Below are 20523 nucleotides of genomic sequence, written 5' to 3' on the forward strand. Positions count from 1 at the left end.
CAGACTTTGCCATGTAAGCTGGTTTGTAACGTCCCCTGAGTACCCCACGACTATAAAACTTTTAGGATGCGTTGGCTATGATGTCAGGCAGTACCTGGGGCCCAAATTCATGGTGGAAAGAGCTTTGCTATTTTAATACTCTCCATAGGATGCACTTACCAATTAAAAGCTTGCATTCTAGGCCTTCTCTGTTGTATTAATATTTAGAGGTATTTGAAGTCCCTCGTGGGTTTCCCAGGTGGTGCTAGTGGTAAAGAACCCGCCTGCCAATGCAGGAGATGTAAGAGACCTGAGTTCCACCCCTGGGTTGGGAAGATCCCTTGGAGCAGAAAATGGCAACCTGCCCCAGTATCCTTGCCTGGAAAATTCCAGGGACAGAGGAGCCTGGCGGGCTACAGGCCACAGGGCTGCAGAGAGTCAGACACGACTGAGCCCACACACACACACACACACACACAGTCCCTGCTGGTCCAGTGGCTAAAACTCCCCACTCCCAAGGGAGGGGGCTCGAGTGCCATCCCTGGTCAGGGAACTAGACCGCACATGCTGCAAGTGACACTCTGCGCAGCTAAACACATGGATAAATAAAGTCCACAGTTGCGATGACCTTGGTAAGGCAAGAAGCAGGCACGGAAGGGCACGTTTTCTATGCGGGCTGGAGTTGGGAAAGCCAAAACAGACACAGTTCTGGCCAAAGAAATGAAGTAAACAAAGATCTACTGGGGTTGGGGGAAGAAACAAAACAGTTAGGGGTTTAGGAAGCCAATTGCTTGGCGCCCAGATAACTTCCCAGAAAGCAGGTGTGACATCAGCGATGCCGTCTTGCAAGCTCAACGTGGCAAACAAGAGTGACATCAACAAATGATGGAGAGAGAATGAATGGGACCCCAGCAGTGAGCACTGGATTTTCTATTCTTTGCAGTTGAGAGCATCCCTAAGTCACATATATATTGTCATTAAAATTTGGGAGAATTGGGGATTGTGTTGAAGTTATTGTATCTTCAGATGAAAAATCCAAATGGTGAAAAAGGGCTTCTTGAAACTTTCAATATATTTACATTTCTTCATCTGGAGAACAAGCAGATTTCGGAAATACAATGAAAAAGACCCATGAACTGTCAAATAAGAACGTGATTATGGAGACCAAAGAGGAGAATGTTATTAAAATTAGGACTCTCTTGGAAAATCCCCTATTGTGAGTTTATATCCTTAGGCCACTTTCCCAGAGCATTTTTATTTTACTGAAATCAAAACACAATTTTATACTCACTTTTTTTTCCCAAGAAGTATATTTCTGAATCATTTTTCAAAGTTGGCAAATAAAAACCTCGTTGAGATAAATCACCTGCTTCACTTCTGAGTCAGCCATCATTCCCACAAAAACAAAAACAATGGCACTGTCCCCAGGGGCCCTGAGTAGAAAGTGTTCCTGCATTATTATTAGCTAAAATAAGAGATCCATCTCTAGGCCTGTAATTGAGTTCATCATTCTTGGAGGATTTAACCTATAGTAGCTGCTGCTGCTGCTGCTAAGTCACTTCAGTCGTGTGGAAGCCCACCAGGCTCCCCCGTCCCTGGGATTCTCCAGGCAAGAATACTGGAGTGGGTTACCATTTCCTTCTCCAGTGCAGGAAAGTGAAAAGTTAAAGTGAAGTCGCTCAGTCATATCCGACTCTTAGTGACCTCATGGACTGCAGCCTACCAGGCTCCTCCGTCCATGGGATTTTCCAGGTAAGAGTACTGGAGTGGGGTGCCATTGCCTTCTCCGACCTATAGTAGCAGCTTTCTTCAAAAAATGAAAGGAGATGAGATTTCGGAACGAAGTATCACAACTCCTGAGGTCATTCAGACCTTTGATATTAAGCAGACCAAATATTTGTGCGTATTTCCTTTCCTTCTGACTGAGATAGATGTTGAGCTCTTAGGTCAACTCTTGGGTGTAACCTTAGTGGAATTCTTCCTCCATACAGCTGGAAAAAGTAATGGCATTGGTGCCTTGTGATGTTTCCAGGCTGTGGTCTCCTGACGCGACATCGGGGTAGCCCTAGGCTCCTGGGCCCTGTCCCCACGGTGGCTTGGTGACAGGAGTCTCCTGCTGCCCTTGAAAGGGGAAAGAGCATGCCCGATATGGCTGGAAGGGCATTGGACGGCAGGCCTGGTGAATTTCATTTCTGTATAATGATGACAGCCCCTGGGTGATCTGGAGCAAGTCACATTCTGTCCCTGGGCCTCTGGGTCCTGATCAATTGGAAGGAGGGTGGACAGTCCTGCAGATGACCCTCAGGGCAGCGAGGGCCCCCTTTCACGGCATTTCTCCAGGGAGGCAGCTATCCGGCCAGGCTCCCCCTCAAAATACACAGGAGTCAGAAGCAGCTGTGTGGGGCTGGCCGTGGCCCTGTCCAGGGACTGCAGGGCCCCCAGGCTGCAGGAAGGTCACGGGTTCACGTGCTGGGGCTGCAGCTGCCTCTCCCCGCCCCTCCCCTGACAGGCTGCCTTTGATCTCCAGCCTGTTTTGGCTCCACTGTCAACAGAGAGACCTGCTGGCATGTTCTTTCCCTTCACCTTCAGGCCCCGAGCCTGGTTGGTCGAAAGACATGGAATTTCCACACCCTCACAGGTTGTGCAACTACCCTGCAGACACATTTTACATTTAATTATTGTTATCATTACTTTCAGCAGAGTGAACACTTGTAGATTTATTAGGTTTTTCGATGGCCCACCCATCTGAGTCAGTGACCTTTAGCAATTGTGATGGGAGAGAAAGGGATGAGCTACAGAGTGGCTGGATGACCAGGCTGAAAGCAGTCATTCCTGGGCCTCTGTTTGGAGAAGCCTTCTTTGGAAGAAGCTGGGAGCCTGCTGGAATTTGAACCCACATGTAAGAGATCTCAGTTCCCGGATGGATTTGTTCCAACCTGGTCTGCCCGCCTCTCTGTGGAATCTCTCTCTGCTCTCTCTGCCTTTTGAAATTATTTCTCCAGGCTGGATTTGGCTGCCTCTGCCACCAGCGAGTAAGCAGACCCTCCTGTCACCTGCTGGCTGGGTCTTTGGGCAGGACACTTGCCCACTGTGAGCCTTTTTTTTTCCTCTCTCTCATTTGAGACAGGGGAATGAGACGCTGTGAGTTTTATACACAGGGCATGGACAGAGGCTGCCACGAAGTGCTGAGTGAGGGGTGGGTATTCTTTTTTTTTTTTTACAGCTCTATTTAGATGATAGCAGGAGAGTGAGAGAGAGAGAGAGAGAGAGAAAGAAAACAGCGAGCGCATGCACGCGGGAGAGAGAGTCCCAGGGGTGGGTATTCTGAGATGCCCCTTCGCTGACCTTCCTTACATCAGCAGCCGTGTCTCACCTGTAGGGTTTCACTCCGGTTGGGTGACTCCAGATGCTTGCCTGTTTGGGTGGGTCCCAGCAAGACTCATCTTGACCAGCAGCTCACCCTTGAGTCACCACCAGGAAGCCCGGGATGGATGTGATGACATCAGTAAACACAGCCAGTCATGGATAATGGGGGTGGCTCTGTTTGCCTTGGAGATAAACCCCACCACCCCAGCTGGGCTTCTGTGGGCGAGGCGGAGGATGCCAAGCCCCGGGTGTCAACTTGGTGTGATGACATGTCTGTGGAGGGACCCCAGCATCTCAGGGTGGGAGACATCCTCGGGGGGCGTCCTGTCACGTTGCTCAGGAATCTAGAGGTGGGAAGTTGCATCCTTGGCTGTGTGGGGAAGAACACCCAGGAGCAGCCAGGCCTGTTTCACCTGATTCACTGCTCTGCTCTAGTCTCCCCTGGCGTCACTGTTTTCCTTTGAAGTCCAACCAGAGAATCCCATAATCCCTCGTTCCTGTCCATATGGGTCTCAGCTCAAAGATGGTGGCCCCTTGAGGGCAGGGTGGGTTCCTAGCCCAGTGCCCACCTCCATCACGGCAGAGAAACGTGCGTGAGCCAGTCTTCTCCCCCGGGGTTAAAGGAGTCACAGTTGGCACTGGAGTTTGCCGTTTTCCTCAGGGCCATGGAATTCTTGGTGATGACCTGCTTCTGGACCCCAGGTCCTCGTGCCGCCCGGCCCCTGGCTGATGTGGCCAGTGCCCCTGGGTCAGCTCCCGGGCTCTCCTCGGGGCCAGACTGGTGAGACACAGAACTGCCCTGTGAGCCCTCCTGGAGCCCGAGGCGGATGGAAAGATCAGGAGAACAGATCCTGTCTGTATTTGAGGATTTGCTAATTTGTTCATCATAGATTTTTTTTTTTTTTGCAATAATTTTGATTTTCTAAAATGCTGCATTAAGGTATCTCGATCACCGAGTCACTTGGCGCTCCCTTCAGGTTGATGCCAAGTCAGCTGCCTCCTTTGCCTCACTCGTCCAGTCCTGTTCTTCCTGCATGATCTCCCATTGCTGCCCATGAGTCAGAGAGATAGAGGAGATGATCGCCCCAGGCTGCCCAGTCCTGGAGTTTCAGCCTGCCCTGCAGGGAAAGTCAAAAGGCCTTTCTCTACGATGTGCATAGATGAACCTTCTTATGTATTCTTGCCTGGAAAATCCCACGGACAGAGGAGACAGGTGGGCTTCAGTCCATGGGGTCGCAAAGAGCACAACTCTTTGCATGACATCAAACCTTCCTGAGCGCCAGCTGGCTCCTGGGATCCAGGAGGGCCAGGTGTGTGCCAGCAGCCCTTACTGCCCACTCTGTCCACTAGATGGCGCACTGACCGCGCGGGTGAGCATGGTGCCCCCTCCACCCCTCCTCCCAGGGCCCAGCTTTTCTGAATTGCTGGCCAGTGTGGAGACCACCTGTTCAGCTGATCCCCACTGCAGGCCCAAAGCACAGAGGAGACTGAGGCTCAGAGAGGTGAGGTGACCCACCTGCTGCCCTTAACATACTAACATTGGCCCTGGGGTCTGGCTTTGTACCTGACATACCCCAAATCCCTTCTTTCTGGGCCACCTGTTCTTGGTCTGTGTTAAAGGCACCTTTGCCAACCTGGTGAAAGCCATAGGACCCTTCCTTGGAAAAAAAATTGAAAAGAATTTCATGGGCTTCCAGAACAGGGCCAGGCATAGATTAAGAACTCTTTTCCTGCATGTTTGCAGTATATGCATGCGATGTGGGATTTATAGTTATACACTTTGTTTCAGATAGCATCTAACCATGTAATCCATCCATTGCTTCGAGAAATATTCATTAAGCACCTACTACGTGAAAACCACTGTTCCAGGTGCTAGAGATACTTTGTGAAGCTGACGTTCTGGGGTGGGAGGCGGGGTGGTGTGGAACAAATGATAAAAAGAGGCAAAGTTGTAGTGGTTATTAGTGCTGTAAATAAATCACCCCAACCTTTTTGGCACCAGGGACCGGTTTTGTGGAAGGCAATTTTTCCACGGACAGAGGGGGAGGTTTGGGGATGATTCAAGGGCCTTATACTTACTGTGCACTTTATTTCTGTTACTGTTACATCAGCTCCATCTCAGCTCATCAGGCGTTAGGTCCTGGAGGCCGGGGACCCCTGCTCTAAATGGTCCTAGTTCTCTGTCTTCTGGGCACACGGTAAGATTCTGCTCCCTGGTCTTGTGGTTGGGTGAGACCACGCGGCTGGTTCGCCAGTGAATTGCGAGACGTGATGTTACTTCCGGGCCAGAGCATTTAGTTGTTGATGTGAGACCCCTCTCCCCAACCCGCCCCCAGAGCTTTCCCTCCCCTCTGATGTGGAAACTGGACACATTGCAGATGGAGGTTGTGTAGTCAGCCTAGGTCCCTGAGACTCTAGAGCAGGACAGACAAGATTTGTTTCTTTAAGTCACTGAAATTTTGAGGGTCTTTGTTACTGTAACATAACCCAGTCTATTCTGATTGATACAATAATAAGTATGTAAATTACATGATGAAATTATAAAGATTGCCAGGAGGAGATTAGAACCACAGGGAAAAGAAACTGCTGAGCATGATAAGTTGTATTGCAAGGGGAAGGCAAGTGAACTTTATTTTTTAAATCAATTAATTGAGGGGGGGCCTGTGCTGCACAGCATGTGCGATCTTAGTTCCATAACAAGTGATTAAACCTGAACCCTTAAAAAAAAAAAAACCTGAACCCCTGACGTAGAAACGCGGATTCTTAACCACTAGGCTACCAGGGAAGTCCCCTGCGCCCCCCTTTTAAGCGGAACTTAAAATAGGGCAATCAAGTTAGGAGGCTTCATTGAGAAAGAGATCTTTGAAAAGGAAGTGAACCTTGCAGGTGTCTGGGAAGAAAAAATGTGTCCCAGGCTGTTCCTGGGACAGCCAGGGGGAACAGCCAGGGTAAAGGCTGGAGCTGTTTGGTGGTTTGAGAAACAGCAAAGGATCATATGATTGGAGAAAAGTGTGGGGTGGGGTCCGAGAAGTACCAGGGCCTTCTTAGGGGGAGCCTCATGGCCACGAAGGACTTTGCCATGTTCTTTGAGTGAAAGAGGGAGCCATCACAGGGGCTTGAGCCCACAACCATCATGATAGAATGGACGATTTCAAGGGGTCCAGCCTGGCATCTGTGCCGAGACTGAATGGGGAGGAGTCCTGCGGGGCAGGATGGAGGGTGCCTATGAAGGGGCTATGCGTATTTCAGGTGACATCTGTTGGTGGCTCACGTGGGGTGGCAAGAGCAGAGGTGGCGAGAAGTGGTCAGATGGTCAGATCCTGGATATGTTTTGAAGACGGAACTGTGAGATTTCCTGATGCACAGCATGAGGGGTCGGATGGAGGGCTTTTGGCCTCAGCAAATAGGAGGATGGGATGGCTATCAGCTGAGGGAGGGAGGTACTGATGGGGCACTCCGGGGGAAGATCAGGACCTGGGTCCATGCTGAGTTTCAGATGTCTATTAGAAAAGTCAGAAAGCAGGAAGGGAGAGAAACAGAAAGGATGAAGTGGCACTGGGGAAGCAGGAGCGGGAGGGAGAGAAGATACACCAGTAAGGAAATATTACTGGACCCCTATCTTAAATTCACTTGGATTTTTTCTTCAGCGTGCTAAGTCGCTTCAGTCGTGTTTGACTCTTTGCAACCCTATGGACTATAGCCCGCCAGGCTCCTCTGTCCGTGGGATTCTCCAGGCAAGAATGCTGGAGTGGGTTGCTGCACCCTCCTCCAGGGGATCTTCCTGACCCAGGGATCAAACCCGCATCTCATGTCTCCTGCATTGACATGCAGGTTCTTTACCACTAGCACCATCTTAGGCTGGTTATAAAGAGAAACTCTGACGTGAAGCTTTATAGCCAGGGCCGATTCTAAGGGCTTTAGATGAGAATTAGGGAAAACCACATGATGAGTTTACTGTTACCTTTGATGGTGTCCGGCTTCCCAGGTGGCTCAGACAGTAAAGAATCTCCCTGCAATGTGGGAGACCCAGGTTTGATCCCTGGGTCGGGAAGATCCCGTGGAGAAGGGAATGGCAACCCACTCCAGTATTCTTGCCTGGAGAATCCCAAGGACAGAGGAGCCTGGTGGGCTACAGTCCCTAGGGTTGCACAGAGTCAGACACGACTGAGTGACTAAAACTTTCACTCTGACGGTGTCAGGGAGGTTATTCTGTTCTGTTTTAGGAATGCCAAGGACATGATCCATTATGTTATGCAATGCTCCTGCATTCTGATAAATTTCATCTTTTGCTAAGTCCTGGGAGAAGCTCTGCTTTCCTTGAGGAACTGATGTACATCTTCTCTCTCCAAAACAAAAATCATGAAAAGATTGTCTCTTTTCTCTCCAGCTGCCAGGGATCTCAAAGCCAAATGTGAAACTCGACTTTATTACCCACTTGGGCCTGTGAAGTTTGCATATTTGTTTTTTACTTTCCCTCCCCTTGGCTTCTTTCTTTTAATTCCCAGGGTTAGTTTTTTAAATTTTAACTTTATCATGCGTTCTTGCTAGAGTTGCCTCTAATCTATATGGAATGAGGTGGAGTGTAAAATAAAGAAAGGGATGTAATTGAATAGTGTTGCTTTTTAATAACAATGCAACTCATTTATAAATGAAAAAGATATTGAAAATTTGTCTCTAATTTCTTATATGCAGTCTTGAATTCCAGCCGACTTTCACTATAAAATTGAAACTGTGTTCCTCAAGGAAAAAGAATCCTAGTCCTGAAATGTTATAAAAATCGCACGTTCAATTGCAGAAAATATGTAAAGTCACATATCTTAAAGAAAGCAAGCTATTGTAAGATGCTGAGAACAGTATTTAAAATAAATCACAGAATACAAATACAAAATAACTGGAGTTGTTCTAATGTTTTGTATGTGGTCAGCCTCATCCAACTCTTTTGCAAGCCCAAGGACTGTAACCTGCCAGGCTCCTCTGTCCATGGAATTTCCCAGGCTAGAATACTGGAGAGGGTTGCCATTTCCTTCTCCAGGGGAACCTCCTGACCCAGGGATCAGAATCTGCGTCTCTTTTATTGGCTGGTGGATTCTTTACCACTGAACCACCTGCGAGCCCTTTTAGGATGAGGATTTAAAGACTGCAGGAAAAAGAATGGGTCTTCCAAAGAGGACATGCTGTTTCGTGAGACTTTGCAGCTTACACTTTCTCTGGAATTACTGAAGCAGGTTTCACAGAGCTCAGTTAGCCTTCACTTTGCCACATACCTATAACACCTGTCTTCTTAGCCTATCAATATTGGTTCTTCAAATCAATCCCTTTAATAAACTTATTTAGAGAGGAAATGATCTAAGTAATATGTAGTGGGTATGAATTCATGGGTTTGCTGTTTTCTTAATGTACATTAAAATCAATTCGTAAGTAATTAAATGAAAACATGGTTCAGCGTGTTCCCCTGAAAGCACCTCTTTCACCCCATGCCGCGCATATAGTGAGTGAGGGGTTTAGTCCTACAGAGTGATTCCTGGGTATAATCTTTGAGAAAGGTCTTAAGAAAGTCTGCTGCGGACTTCCCTGGTGGTACTGTGGATAAGAATCTGTCTGCTAATGCAGGAGACACGGGTTCCATCCCTGGTCCGGGAAGATTCCACGTGCCACGGGGCAACTGAGCCCATGTACCACAACTACTGAGCCCTTGTGCCTAGAGCCTGTGCTCTGCAACGAGAGAAGCCACCGCCATGAGAAGCCCATGCGCCACAAAGAAGAGTAACCCTGCTCTCTGCGGCTAGACAAAGCTTTGCGCAGCCCCAAATAAATAAATTAATAAATGATCTTAAAAAAAGAAAGCCAGCTGGGATGAGTACACCCCGCTCCAGTGCGGTCACCACCCATATCTAATCCCTCTCCGGGTCTCCCTGTTATGCAGCTCACCCACTGGGGCCAGCTGTAGGAATGACATCATTGGTTTCCAATAGTGACTTTTAAACCTGATTTTTGGAGCCATGGGTCTCAACTGTGGTCCCTGGACTGTCAGCATCAGTTAGCACCTGGGCGCTTGTGAGAGATGTACATTGTTGGACACCACCCCAGTCCTGCAGGGGGATCCCAGTGGATGCTGACGTTTGAGGACCACTGTTCTAGAACCCCGTTGTTCAGTCAACAGAAGACCATCAGCAAGGAGACCCAGTTCTGAAACCAACTAGTTGTGCCTGCGTGCATGCTCAATCGCTTCAATCGTGTCCGACTCTATGCGACCCCATGGATTGTAGCCTGCCAGGCTCCTCTGTCCATGGGATTCTCCAGGCAAGAATACTGGAGTGGATTGCCATTTCCTTCTCCAGGGGTTCTTCCTGACCCCGGGATGGAACCCGCATCGATCTTCTGCATTGGTAGGTTGGTTCTTTACCACGAGCGCTACCTGGAAGCCCCAACTAGCTGTGCCCCAGTGTCAAAATGCTCACAGACTCCATTTCCTCATCCATAGCATGAGGAAATGCCTGGTCCTGAGCAGAGGTTCCCAGCCCAGAGGTACATCAGAAACCTCTGAGCAGCTTCTCAAATGTGTTGCCATACGCCAGAGGCTGCTATACAGTCAGCCCTCCGTATCCATGGGTTCCACATGTGTACCCAATCAACCTCGGATTTACATAGTATTTACAACTATTTACATACTATTTACAACTATTTACATAACATTTACACTGTGTTAGGTATTACAAGGGGCTTCCCTGGTGGCTCAGTGGTAAAGAATCTACCTGCAACACAGGAGCCAAGCTGCAGATTTGATCCCTGGGTGGGGAAGATCCCCTGGAGGAGGAAATGGCAACCCACTCCAGTATTCTTGCCTGGAGAATCCCCATGGACAGAGGAGCCTGGCGGGCTACAGTCCACGGAGTTGCAAAAGAGTTAGACAGGACTTAGCGACTAAACAACAATACAGTATTATAAGTAATTATACAGTATTATAAGATGATTACAAGTTTGTGGTAGGGTGGGCCAAATACTACACCATTTCATATAAGGGATTTGAACACCCTTGGATTTTAGAATCCTCCAGGGTCCTAGAATCCCCCTCTGATACCAAAGGGGTGACTGTACTTTATAATTATGTTAAGGTCGGGAACAGGCAAAACCAAATCTGTAACGGAAACAATCAGAACAGTGGTTGTCTGGGGGAGATTGGAGGGGCGATTGGCTGGGGAGGGGCAGGAGGGAACTTTCTGGGTTGATGGTGACATTCTGTCTCAATGGGAATATGGGTCAAAGGTGTATGTATTTGTCAAAAATGTATTAAGTGGTATGCTGAAGATATGCACGTTTTATTGTATGCATGTTTTACCCCAAAAGAAAAACAAAGGGGCTGAAACAAATATTGGACTCCAGTTAATAGTTTACATGCTGAAGAGTTGAGGGGTGAAATGCAGTGATGTCCCAATTCATTCTGAAATACATCAAAATATAAGATGGCCTGCTGACTGGACAGAGAAATGGCTGGCTGAACAGGTATGTGGACAAAATGAGTATATTAAAATGTGAGTTGGAGAATCCAGATTATGGCTATATGGGTATTCACTGCAAAGTTCTTTCAATTATTCATTAAGTTTGACAATTTTTATCATAAAATGTGGGAGGGAAAATCCCGATGCTGATATTTTTATGCTCAAATTGATTAAATCAGTATCCTTCCTAAGCTAAAACTTCTCCCATTGGAGCGAGGTATGTTTCTTTGTCCAAGGTAGCAGATAAAAATTTTTTTGAGTATAGCTGATTTACAGCATTGCCTTAGTTTCAGGCGTTCAGCAAAGTGAATCAATTTTACCTACAAGGTAGCAGTTTTTAAGCTGTTCACGTGGACATTCTGGGGAAGTGGTGACACATGGGGAGATGGTTGGGTTTTTTTATGCCTGATAATGAATTTACTGGGCTGGAATCTTCCAACAGGTAATGAGAATGTGAAAGGCGTAGGTGGTGGACCTGGGCGTCACTGCTGTCAGAACTGCCCCGCCCTTCAGCTGCAGGCATGGGGGCCCCCGGCTGCCCCCTGTTCTCTGGGCACAGACCTGGGCCTCCTCTGCAGAGCGTCTACTTGCCTCCACCACCAGAGGGAGCTGTCATCCCAGCAGTTTCGGAAGCGCGGGCACTATTGGAACGCCGCGGGGAGTGCTTCTCTGCGTCCCCTCGAGGGGATTACAGGGCTGCTCCCACCATGCCTTGCTTCCCCAGTTAACCCATCGCTCCCAGGGGACTGAGCCTGCAGGCCATGGACCCTTTTTCCAGATCTGCACGCTCGCTGACTCAACACACCTCCCCGCTCCCCTTGTCCTCCAACTTGACCCATGGCACCGTGGGATCCGTGGCCAGCAAAGCCCCCTTGAGTGTCACCTCTTCCGGGGACGTTCTCCTGTTCTCCTGGCTCGCCGTCTCCCCTGGGCCCTCCCCTGGGTGCTATTTCTCCTCCCCTCACACCCTGGCAGTGCACAATCCGGAAGGGCTCAGGATCCTTTCTGCCTCCAAGGCATTTCTCGTCCTTCTCATTCAAAACAGCGTGTGGCCTTCTGTCCACCTGCTGGTCAGCTCCTTCACTGAGGACACAGGCAGCTGGCTCTGTTTCCTCCTCCTCCTTATTGTCCATGACCCACGTGGACGGACCATCTGACCCCCTGGTCTCGCTGTCTTGCTTGCCTCACCTCCAGTGACCTTTCCAACACTCCCACCCAGCCCCACTTCCTGTGCTCACACCCGGGACCCCTGACTTCATCTGGAAAAGAGACCCAAGCGCCCCCTCCCACCCCGGCTCTAGCGCCGCCCGCCCCTCCCCCCCCCCCCCCCCCCCCAGCCTCATCCAGAGCTCGCCTGGTCTCAGGGAATGACTCCCTCCCTTGCTCGTCTCCCCTCCCTCCCCTCTCTCCTGCCCTTGGCCCCGCCCCTGGGCAGACCCCAGCGTGGCTGACACTCACGGGCAGGCACCCTTGCTCCCCTACCCTCTGCCGTGACTTCACCCCTCCTCCTCTGCCCGCGGTCCTACCTGCGTCTCCCCTGCAGCTGAGCGACACCCACGTCTCCACCTTCACCAGGAAACCGGAGCCAGAGCGGGGCTGTATCACCATCCTCCCACCGTCTGCACTGATCGCGCCTTCTCCCCCCGGAAGCCAGCTGCCCCCAGCTCTGGGGCCCACCCCTTCTCGCTGCCCAAGCTTGTCGCTCTTATTGGATCCCTGTTTTCTAGTTAGCAGGAAGTTTTCACTAGAGGGTGCAGAACTGGCCCTAGAGCTGAGGACCCAAATGGCTCTGAAGTTTTCGACTTCCCCCTGGCTAAGGTCGGGTGTGGGAGGGTCTCCTCTCAGTGCACAGTCTTTCCCGTGGCCCTGGTCTTTGGTCTACACGTGTCCCTCTCGGGTTGTCTTCCTGGAATTAATGAACTCTGAGGCAGAACAGCATCTCAAAGCTCTCCCAGCCAGGCATGTCCTCATCCGCCCACCCCTGCCTGCTCCTGGTCCAGATATTCCCTGCCCCTCCCCCGGCAGGTGAGGAAAGGGACACCTCCGTGTCCACGAGGACATACCTGAGATAATGCAGCCGGAGCTCCTGGCACTCTGGTGATGCCTGCTGCCCTGGGACGGTCCTCACAGCTGTGTAGAGGGCACGCCTGCGGATGTTCTCCACCATCACTGCACCTGGGGAGGCAGAGGCCCCTGGGTGTCCTCATTTGGGGAGGGGGCAGGGCAGGCGACCAGAAACCCCACAGAATATTGCCCACCAGCCGGGGGTGGGGCGGCAGGGGTAACAGGTTATATGGACCCACAGCAGCGTTTTTAAAGCCAGGAGCTGCCTGGAAACAGGAACACCGTGGGGTCCACAGGGCTTGTATTTGTGTCCATTAAAACACCTGCACCCCAAACAATGCAGGCGTTTCAGAACACATGTGAATTCAGGTGTGTGTGTGGTACCCGTCAGAGTTGGTATATGTGGAAGCGGGACGTGGGGATGACAGACGCAGGGAGACAAGTGCCGATGTGGGCCGGTGGGCTGGAGAATGGGGTACCTTCGGCCCTCTCAGCTGAACCCCCTACACCTAACCCAGCAAGGTGACCTCACCTGTGCCTCTGGCTCCAGTCTCCCCTATGCAGTCCAGACCCAGGTGCAGCCCACAGATCCACACTCTCCTGGGCCGCATAGCCCCCTCAGAAACACGTGTCTGTTGGTAAAAGCCGAGAGGCCACTCCTTGCTGGGACCGTAACTGAGGTCCTAACCACTGAAAAACAAGAAGGCTCCAGTACGCACCACCTGCTGGCATGTTCCCGTTCCCAGTGATGCTTAGGACCCTGCTGGCCCTCGAGCTCCTGGGGTCTGGCCGGCCCAGCCTTGGGGAGCTGCACACGTTGTGTGTGCCATGCGCATTAGGGACACCTTGGGACACGGTATCGGCCTTCCTACCTGGGACACGAGGGGGCCTCAGGGGCTGGTCTCTTAAGGCCGGGAGTCCCGACGACGGTGAGCTGGGACCGGGGGGCCTGGGGGTGTCCTGATCCCTCCTGTCTGCAGGGTGACTGATTCCAGAGCTACTGGGGTGAGCGAGGAGTTGGAAAGAGACGCACACGGTCAGGGGGCTCTCGGGGGCCTGATGGGGCCACCCCACTGCCCACGACCTGCCAAAGGCGGCAGGAGGGGACAGGGCCCCAGAGGCAGAGCGAGGGTCAGCCGAGGAGCCGGGGGCGTGTCACTGTGGAGGGGCCCTCACCGAAGGCAGACCTGTCCCCTTGGCCCTTGTGAGGACGTGGGAGGGTTGCTCTCCTTTCATGCAGAAGTTCCTGTTGGGGGCCAGAGTGAGGTACTCCGCCCGTGACAAAGGTCATAAGGAAGGAGGCTCGACGTATGCAAAGGCGGGATCGAGCCTCAGGAGTCCCCCTGGAACTCCTCGAGCATCTACCCCCATAACCAGAGCCTGCCTATTTTACTACTTTGTGCTCTTACCTACACCTCTGACTTTACGGGGGGCTGTCCCCCACCACCTCTTTCGGAGAAGGAGTTAACCTAGAGCTCCAGTCAATAAAAACTCTTGGGTGTGACAAGAGTGTTTTAACCTACAAACTCCTCTGAAGGTTCTCTAGCCTGCCTGACAGGCTCGTCCGGCCACATGTGATTGCTCACAGCCTCCCAACCGTGAGAGGCACGAGATGCTTTAAACCCTCTAAAAACAGGTTCCTTAGAAAAGTTAGAAAACTATAAGTATAATGGGCTGATTAGAAATTGTATTGGTGAAGGGTTTTTCATTTGTTGAGCCAATGTTTGTTGCTAAGTCTCCACATCCCCTGCCCTTACACACATTAATGAATATATAGAAGAAATAAGTATTAACCTTTGATATTAATCACGTTAGACCTTAGGCTAAGTAAATTCTTTCCTTAACTAAAACCCACTACACCCTCACCCTATAGGAATGTAACTTTATTTGGGTGGTGTCTGTTTTGAGAATAATCAGCCCTGGAGAAATAAGTGTCCTGGTTGACTGACCGCTGTCACAAGGAGAGGGTCGTAAATTGTCAGCAGGCCCCCCTGGCCAGAAGATGATGTAACACCCCTAAGACCTCTGTATACATTTGTATGAAGCACCTGACTTTGATAAAAGTCAGGACTGCTGACCCCGCGTGACTTTTGCATAACATCTCAGTGTATAAAAGTAGACCATGGAAAATAAAGAATTGGGATCAGTTTCTCGAAATACTGGTCTCCCCATGTCGCTCTCTCTCTCACTCTGGTTGAGTCTCCATCTGGAGCGCGGAACCCACCATGCTTACTAATTATGCCTGGGCTTCTAAGATCCGACCGGGGAGGCCTCAGTGTCTCCTCTCCTTCGGGAGAACGGAAGGACGCCTGCGGCCTACGTAAGTGGTGCAAACTTCTTGTCTTGAAGTTTTATTGGTCTCCCGCGTAAACCAAGCTACTCAGCCTCTTTTCTCCACTGAATTTTCCTACTGAGCTATCCTCATCCTATTACTCTTTATATCTTTGATAAAATATTTAAATAAATAGGTCGCCGACGCCGTCCCCGCTTCGAATACCCTGGATCAGCCGGGGCAGGACCCCGGCAAGTCCCCTGAGATTGGACGTTCTCGTGAGAATGTCGTTTATGCAGACGCCAGTTTGCAGGTGAGAACTTCCACGTTCATGGCTGTGGGTGGGACATACATCCCACCTTTTCATGGAGTGAATCAGGAATTTGGAAAATCACTCTCACTTTTGTACAAAGCTCAAAAGGTTCCCTCTACAGAAATTTGCAGTTGAAAAAGAAGGCGAGTTGCCAAGGGGGCAGGGGAGGGACAGAGTGGGAGTTTGAGGTTAGCAGATGCAAACTGTTATATATAGAATGGATTAAAAAAAAACAAGGTCCTGCTGTAGAGCGCAGTATCAATATCCTGTGAAAAACCACAGTGGAAAAGAATATGAAAAAGATTATATATATATGTATAACTAAGTCTCCTTGTTGTACAGCAGAAATTAATACAACCTTGTAGATCAACTATACTTCAATAATTTCTTTTTTAAAAAAGAAGGCAGAAGTCTGATCTCCTGTTTCTTGCAGGTGAATTAATTGCTTCTCATCCTGTAGTATTTAGAGAATAGGGATGACGAGCTGAGGGGGAAGGAGAGAAAAATAACCTCTTAAAAAAGAGATGTTTTTAGGCACAAAAAGGAAACTGTATTAATTAAGGTTCTCCAGAGAAACAGAACCTATATATATATATATATATATATATATACACACACACCCTGTGATCCAGTGAAGTTGATACATATAATTAACCATCACGGAAACCTCCTTCCTACCCGCTAAGAAAGACAAGATGATCTTCTAAAAGGAGCAGACTCAGACGATGAGGGACCTCTGGGTGCCGAGCCTGGGTACCTCGAGTGGCTGCACAGGAGGACTTCTGGGTATGGACCAAGTGGGTCCTTCTAGAACCTTCTAGGAACTGTTCCTCTCAACCTATGGTCTAGCACAGCTTTGCACTGGAAAGCACACAGCGCGCTCTGCTGGGATTCTAATAGAATCAGAAAGCAGAAATGTTTGGTTTTTCTCAAGTTGAAATTTAAAATGTTTCCCAGGGTTCATTTACATTGCAGTTCATTCAGTAATAATTTGTAGCCACCAATGGTAATATTATTATTTTAAATCCTTTCTAATGGGCTGACCATGAATAGCCAGCCTTATGTTGGCTCATGGTGGAAAATCAGGCCAGGCCAAGGTGGGGCACCCTTGGGATTTTGGGGTCCTTCTTCCCATATGAGGCCAGATGCTGCCTACACAGACCCCATGGAAGAAACTGCTTCTGAGGCTGGGGTCAAACTCACCTCCACCCCAGGGTCCAGGCCTCACAGGTGCCACGGCAGGACCTGGCCATCCCCTCTGGGCCTAATGACCCAAGTGGTGGGCTGCTCTGCAGGGATTTGGGACAAAAGACCAATTGTCCACATCCTCCAGCCCCAGAAGATGCAACTGGAGACAGGCAGGGAGCAAGACAGACCACGTCGATCCCCGAGCCTAAGACCCAGCTGGCCCAGACTGAGCTCCTGGCTGCCTCATGAGAGAAGAGAGAGTGGCCGGCCCTGCGCTCTGCCTGTTACATCCGAGCTGGGGGAGGAGGAGGGGACCAAGGAGGAGTGTTGGCTGGGTCCCATCACTGAGTCTCATCGCTCCCTAGGTTCACCGGCATCACAGGTCAAAGGAGAGAGGCAAGTCCTGGGGACGTGTGAGCCCTTAGATGACAGGGACCTTCCCACTAGTGAAAGGGCTCCAAACTGGCCCTGGACCCTGACCCCTCCTCCCTGGCTCACAGATGGGGGCTGGGGTCAAGTCAGGAGAGCTTCCTGAGTGAGCTTTCGCCCCAGAAGACAGACAAAAGCCAGGTGAAAATATGTTTGCAAAACTACTTTATAGGGACTCCCGTGGCAGTCCAGAGGTTAGGGCTTTGCCTTCCAATGCAGGTGGCGCAGGTTCAGTCCCTGGTCAGGGAGCTAAGATGCCTCAAGGCCAGAGGCATCATAAAACCAGAACATAAAACAGAAACAAGATTGTTGTTCAGTTGCTAAGTCAGGTCTGACTCTTGGCAACCCCATGGACTACAGCATGCCAGGCTCCTCTGTCCTTCCCTAACTTCCAGAGTTTGCTCAAATTCATGTCCATTGAGTATCTGACCATCTCATCCTCTGTCAGCCTCTTCTCCTGTCCTCAATCTTTCCCAGCATCAGGGTCTTTTCCAATGTGTCGGCTCTTTGTATCAGGTGGTCAAAGTACTGGAGCTTCAGCTTCAGCATCAATCCTTCCAATGAGTATTCAGGGTTGATTTCCTTTCGGATTGACTGGTTTGATCTCCCTGCAGTCCAAGAGTTCTCTAGCACTACAATTAGAAAGCATCAGTCCTTCGGGGCTCCGCCTTTTTTATGGTCCAGCTCTCACATCTGTACATGACTACTGCAAAAACCATAGCTTTGACCAGACAGACGTTTGTCAGCCAAGTGATGTCTGCTTTTTAATATGCTGTCTAGGTTGTCAACAAGATTGTAACAAATTCAATAAAGACTTTTAAAACAGTCCACATAAAAAAAATCTTTAAAAAACAAACAAAAAAAACCCTGTTGTATAAATCATGAAGTGCAACATATTCAAAGGATATAATTTTAAGAGAGGTGGAGGAGAACTGTGGCTTTAATCCAGGGAAGTTTCCGGAATCAGATCTCTCTTGCCCGGATCCTGACTGTGGAGGATGCTGGTTAGATGTGGAGAATACTTCTTTCAGTCTAGTAGAAGCAGGTGGGTATTTCTGTAGCGGGTTTTCCTAGACCAGGTGGGTAGAGTCCTTTATCTAAAAGGGCCTCCGGTTACAGTGGAATTGCCTCATCTGATGCCCCTGGAGACAGAGACAGCTCGGCCGAGAGCTTGCTTTCCACTCCACCTCACGCCAGCAGGAGACAGAAGCTCCTAAGACCTTAAAGGAAACCAGGGCAGCCATAAACTCTATTTACAGCCTTCGAGGGCCTGAGAGAAATGCTGAGAAAAATGAGTTGCTGAAAGAACCAGATAGTTATTCTTTTTTTTTTTTTTTACCTGAAAATAAAAACTCACCACTGAATCATAAAGCGGGCTGACCGCGAGGCCTCCAGCTGGAAGGGTCGCTGAGGGCCTGCAGGCACCAGCTGGGGCCTGGGGGGCAGTTTCTCTTCTCGCCGGGACCCCCGCTTGCTTGGGGTGCAAGCGGAGCTTCCTGTCTCGCCCACGTCCAGCCGTGCCCACCTCCACCTTCTTCCCAGCGGTCTCGTGTCCTCCTTTCTGACGGTGCTTCCCTCGACCGCTCCCTTTCCTTTTTATGAAATGTGTTTCTCCATCCGCCTACTTCCTTTCTGCTTCCTAGGAGTGTTGACCGATGCACCGAAGTGATGGAATCACATAAAACCTGCCAGAAAGTGCCTGAGCACAGGGAAGCTTGTGCCCCCAGCATGGCAGCCCCAGGCGCTGTGGCTAAGGGAAGATGGGCTGCAGCCCCGAGTCCAGATGACCCGCAGGGGCCTGGGGGCTGGGGCAGCTCCAGGGAGCACTGGGCTGGGTCAGCGGCAGCGGGAGTCGGAGGGTTCAGAGCGGCCCAGGGCAGGACCCGCTGGTGACCACCAGACCCCCCTACCCCAGGAGCTCAGGGCCCAGGTGGGCAGAGACGTGGGCAGAGGGCACTTTGCAGAGATTGGGGTTAAGGGGGCGTGGGGACAGAGGGAGTCTGACACCCTGGGGGCAGCCGACATCCGGGGTGCCGGGGGCTCGGAGCTGCTCCAGAACCCTCCTCATGGCTGTGCTTCTCTCCCACACTCACCCCTGACCCCTGGTGGGAGCGGTGGATGAGGTCCTGACGTGGATCCCCCTCCCATCTGGGATGCTGCTGGTGCTCACTTCACGGGACACCCACTCACCCGGCAGATGCTGTCTGAAGTCTTCAGGGTCGAGCAGAGGGTGTAGGCTCACCGACTCTGGGCGCCTCCACCACTGACAAGCTGTGTGACCCTGGGCAAGTGACTTGAACTCTCCGTGCCTCGGTTTCCTCATCTGTAAAGGTTAAATGAGGTAATGTTTGTAAAGCATTTGGCTGAGCGCCTGGCATACAGTAAACACGGTATGTATGTTTGTTCAGTAAAGAAGCTGGGAGACCAGGGATGTCCCTGACCCCATGCAGCCTTCACTCAGGGATGGAGACCAACAATAGACATGTGAGCCGATAAGTTACAGAACTGCAGCAGCAGGAGGAGATTAAATCAGCAACGGGACACAGCGTGAGCTGCAGGTCGCGGAGCATTATTTTAACCCAGGAAGTCAAGGGAGGCCTTCCAGAGGAGGGGCATCTGCACGGAGACCAAAATGATGAGCGTGACTAGCTGTGCAAAGATCAGAGCGTTGGATTCCAGGCAGTGGGCACAGCACACGCCAAGGGCTGGTGCGATGGGGCAAAGTCAGGCGGATGTGGCTGGAGCCCAGCGGGCACTGGGGGACGTTATGTGTGAAAGAGGTTGAGAGAAGCAGGTCCCGTGGGGGCTGTGGTCCTGGGAAGGGATTGGGATTTTTTCTAATTGCAATAGGAGACTGTACTCACTTCCTTGGCTTCCCTGGTGGCTCAGCAGTAAACAATCCTCCTGCCAATGCAGGTGACTTGGGTTCGATCCTCTGGGTTGGGAAGATCCCCTGGAGAAGGAAATGGCAACCCACTCCAGTATTCTTGCCTGGGAAATCCCATGGAGGGAGGAGCCGGGCGGGCTACAGTCTACAGGGTCGCAAAAGAGTCAGACACGATTCAGACTAAACAATAACAATTCATTTCTTCGGGCTGTAGCAACAAAGTACCACAAACTTGGTGATTTAAGACAGGAATGTGTTCTTTCCCAGTTGTGGAGGCCGGAAGTCCAAAATCAGGATATTGGCTACAGTCTCTCTGCAGAATCCAGTGGCGGGTCTTTCCCTGCCTATTCCAGCCTCTAAAGATGGGCCTAAGTGTTCTTTGGCTGCGGGTGCCTCCTTCCAGGCTCCATCTTCACCTGGTCTGTGTGTGTGGGTCTCTGTGTCTTCTTTGTATAAGGGCATTAATCATCGGAGTTACAATCTAAATCCAATGTGATAGCGTCTTGAGATCTTTAACTTAATCACATCT

At 50.5% G+C, this 20523-nt stretch overlaps 2 long non-coding RNA genes across 3 annotated transcripts; both read left to right on the forward strand.

Moving 5' to 3' along the window:
• Nucleotides 1-2773: 2773 nt before the first annotated feature.
• On the forward strand, nt 2774-9188 carry LOC147344786 (uncharacterized). Of its 2 annotated transcripts, none has more exons than XR_015154299.1 (3): nt 2774-2878; nt 5457-5543; nt 8956-9188. It is a non-coding gene; the product is annotated as an uncharacterized LOC147344786 (long non-coding RNA). The 2 variants fall into 2 exon arrangements; XR_015154297.1 differs by lacking the exon at nt 2774-2878 and adding an exon at nt 4696-4847.
• A 4897-nt stretch (nt 9189-14085) lies between these two features.
• On the forward strand, nt 14086-18836 carry LOC147344787 (uncharacterized). The gene is made up of 2 exons (XR_015154300.1): nt 14086-15490; nt 16824-18836. It is a non-coding gene; the product is annotated as an uncharacterized LOC147344787 (long non-coding RNA).
• The last annotated feature ends 1687 nt before the right edge of the window (nt 18837-20523 follow it).

The sequence above is a fragment of the Bos grunniens genome, chromosome 25 (assembly GCF_055505025.1).
Source record: "Bos grunniens cultivar Pamir isolate PY7600 chromosome 25, Bosgru_T2T1.0, whole genome shotgun sequence".
Lineage (NCBI taxonomy): Eukaryota > Metazoa > Chordata > Mammalia > Artiodactyla > Bovidae > Bos > Bos grunniens.